This window comes from Platichthys flesus, chromosome 12 (genome assembly GCF_949316205.1).
Source record: "Platichthys flesus chromosome 12, fPlaFle2.1, whole genome shotgun sequence".
Taxonomy (NCBI): Eukaryota; Metazoa; Chordata; class Actinopteri; order Pleuronectiformes; family Pleuronectidae; genus Platichthys; species Platichthys flesus.
In genome coordinates, this window is record NC_084956.1 from 20113506 (window position 1) to 20117470 (window position 3965).

Here is a 3965-nt window from a genome sequence, read left to right on the forward strand (position 1 = left end):
TGTATTTTGCACTGATACACAAACTTGATGTTACACATCTTAAACAATATGATATGGGTGTCCCTAGACAACCAGACCTGTGTGCTTTTCCTGTGACTATAAATGACTGGAACCCCAGATAAAGAAATTTATTTTCAATAACTGAGGCATTCTCTACAGAATGTAATGTGCCCATTCTACTTCAGATCCATTGCATTCACTGCTTTAATGTAATCAGCATCTTATCTGACAATATCATGGTGTAGAAGTGCAAGGAAATACCAATATGTTATGATCAATGTCATTTATTGTTCACAAACATTACATTAAGGCATCTGCTGGAAATGTTATGATCAACAATTCTCATGCAAATAAGACTTTAAAAACGCCACAAATAGTGTTTTGGAGAGGGGGGTTTCAGAGGGAGGGGGCAGCTCTGGAGAAAGGTCTGTCACTCCAGGTTTGCTGCTTGGTGTGATGGAGACATGAGGTTAGCATCAGGAGCGGAGGCTGCAGAAGGGACCGTGGAGCTGAGGCACACCTGTACTGCTTCTCTTGAGAAGAACTGAAGGACACACAAACAAACCATAGTGTTAAATTATGAAGATGGTCCCCCTCAGAATTTTTTTTTTAAACATAAACGTCAGACAGGCCGCTAAAAACTAAAAATGCTGACGCTAACTGCTACCCAACAGCAAGCTAATGCCTTCCTAAGGCTGCCAGGGAGTAGCAAGAGTAGCCTTGTAGCAAGAGAGTGTAGCTAATCACAGCCCTCACTGTTCATCATCAGTGGAGAAGTACCTCGCCATGTTTTCATCTTCAGAGGAGTCATCCAAAGACTGCACTGCTGTTCCGGAATATGTCAGGCCCGCTGCAGCCTGCTGGGCTTGAACTCTGAGCACGCAGAGTAGGCCCTCACTTCCCGTCTCAGTACATGCATCAGTCCTTCCTGAGAATATATGATCAAAAACAAAACGTCTCAATAGTGCGTTTGTACGTGTGTATGTATACATACACACGTATGCTTCCAGGGAAGCATGATTGATGTATACATACACACGTACAGGGCTTTCTTTTCTACAGAAATATTTTTCCTGAGTTGATGTCTCTGCTTATGCCATCTAGTATGTGAAACCAAAGATATTTTGGCATAACTGTATGTTTTCGGATTGTATTTGTGTTTTTGTCAAAAGATCAAGGCCACACTGACCTCATCTTATGGTTTCAGTTGTCAAGAGACACAGTGTCATTTATACGAGAGAAAATATGTAGAAATATGTAGACGGACACTGCGCTGGTTAGCAGAGTCATACAACGCAGTGTGGTAATTCTAGTGTAGTTTTTTTTTAATAAATGGGTTCTCTTTTTTTACAATCTACAAAAAGTAATCTATACATTTGGTCACAGAATGTTACACAAATAAATTGGCATTAAAGTTGGCATCTTGCTGTCTCGCCAGTCTGACGATGCAGCTGAAGCCTCCATCAAGGGCGTTCTGCAGGTAATTTGGATTGTTTGTTTCTTGTGAAGAGGAGAATAACATGAATTCATACCAATATCAGTAAACAATCAAACCTTTTTGTGTTAACCTTGTGTAAACAGAGTCAAAGGACATTGTACAACAATGACACACATTTTTCCACAGTACCTGTCGTTCACTACTGAACTTCTGACACCCATTATTGGACCGTGTCTTCCTGTAGAGTGGTGATGTTCTCAACGCTCTTTTCACAGTCTGTCAAAACAAAATTAGAGTTACAAATGTTAATGCCCAACAACCCCTATGCAGATACGGTTGTATTTGCACACCACATCGGACCAAAACAAAACTGCAGTCTGTGAAACAACCAGTTTTGGTAGATATAAGGGAAATGCTAATATTTCTACATGATACATATTCAGTCCCTTAAGCAAAATAACAATGATGGCAGGCCGCAACCTTGATGCCTTCGTCTACTTTGCTTACAGACTAGTTTGCGGAGTCTCGTGCTGCCGCCCACTGACCGATACATCATCGCTCTTTTCTGAAACTAATGAAGGCAAATTCACACATGTAGACAGAAATAATCAGAATAAATTAAAAGGTGTAAAGATTGCTAACATTATGTTTGATGGGGGTCATCATTATACATAACAGAGGAAAACTTTGAACATGTATTCCTTAAATTGACTTGCCTTCCTGTGGAAAAAGTTGTTTTCCCAGTTAAACAATCACAGTGTGATATTAACTTGTATGTCAGCAAGCGTACTTTGGGGATTTTATAAAAATGTATATTTGGCATATTATATAAAATGGTGTTTCTGGTATGTAACTTAAAAGTACCTCTTTAATGGTAGGATAATTTCTCTCCCTCATCTTCCTTGTGGTACGTGGATGATGGTAGTGGGCTCAACCCGGCTTCTCTTTCTCTCCAGGCTGCCCTTCCTGCTCTTCATCAAGCAAAACAAAGTGTTCGGTCCAAGTTATTGACGTTAATGAAACTCCTGTAGCTTCACTTGGATCTTTCTTGATAAAAAACAGAACATAGGAATTGTTTTATAAAATGAATTGCAACTCCATAACATGGAAACATTATTGTCATATTGCATACTATACATTAAACCAAATTGATCTGATATTTTGGAGTAATGGTAGAGAAATACACTCCTTATTAATCTAAAGCATTCATAAATCAAATTCATGTTTATATGTATATTGTAGCGTCCCTCAATGATGAGCTAAGCGTCTTGAACTGGTTTCAACAACCATGTATTCACCTCCCAGGTAGCACAGGCTACGGTGGGCTGTAGCATGTGGCTAACAATGGCGTATTAGCTGAAGATTAGCATTGTGTGTATCAACGGACTCCGCATCCGCTGTCTCAGCACTCGGACTGTAAAAACCTAGATCGTAACGATCTTTAAAAACAATAAACTACTCACCTGACAGAAGGAAGATGACATCGTTTGTCTTCCAAGAGCTCGGTGGCTATTACGCAGCCCAGAGTTAAAGGTCCGGATGTTTACTAAAAGCCACACGTCAGTTCCGCTCACCCAGTCGGTCCGTGGCGCAGTCGGTCCCCCTTCGGGATGAACGGTCTCGCAGGATCCTTCGCATTAGAGGTGTAATCTAGCCTCAAATATTAATATTATATAACGTGAATAACATTCACGATCACTGAAGGACACCACGCAGGGACGGTGATTTTAACAGCACGCTGCGCCGTGCTGGCATGGCAGCGTCATAGCAACCCTCATAGCAACGATAAAAACATTCGTGATAACTATTAAAATATTTATCATAAGCACGAACTGGCTGAAGACTGTGGAAGCAAAGAGCACATTTCTCGCTAGAAATGGTGTCAGAATGTATTTTTATGCCCAAACTAAGTTACAAAACTATATTTTTATCTGCGAAAACAAGGAATATCCGCCATGTTTTCCTCTCCGCAGACGGGAGCTTGTGAGTCACGTGACGTGAGAACACGCCAATGCAAAACAATGGGCTGACAAAATGTTACCATCTCACACTCTGAGAGGCCAGAATGTGAGATGGTAACGTCGTTCCAAGTGGACCAACGTTGCCACTGAACGTTTTCTGATGAGACTGGGTTGCAAATGCTTGGGTGTGACTTAAGGGCGAAATGTGGCCTTTTCCAACAACTGTATTTGTTCTGTACCTTGAATCTTTAGAGTCTTTAATTTGTAGTCCTTTTCTGTTTCTTCTCTTAAGGCTTTTCTCTGGTAGACTAACCTTAAACAAACCTGATTTAACCCCAACTACAACACAATCGGGAGAGTGATATCACAATAGTCTATTTTTATGCTGATCCATAGAATAATAAAATGCTATTATACCAGCCTCTGTTATCATTCAACAAGCAAGGCATTTTAGTTCCAGTTCAAACAACACTGCTGCCATTCTGGTCACCTTATCTGAGACATAATATTTTCTCTCTGAATTAGCATTCGGGAATATGGACCAAGGTGGAGAGCTTTAACGTAAC

The 3965-nt window shown here is 40.6% G+C and overlaps 1 long non-coding RNA gene across 1 annotated transcript; it reads right to left on the reverse strand.

Annotated features, from left to right (window-relative positions):
• Nucleotides 1-268: 268 nt before the first annotated feature.
• Nucleotides 269-3561, reverse strand: LOC133966456 (uncharacterized). The gene is made up of 5 exons (XR_009923951.1): nt 2902-3561; nt 2303-2485; nt 1628-1714; nt 781-928; nt 269-544 (listed from the first exon to the last, which is right to left on the reverse strand). It is a non-coding gene; the product is annotated as an uncharacterized LOC133966456 (long non-coding RNA).
• Nucleotides 3562-3965: the final 404 nt, after the last annotated feature.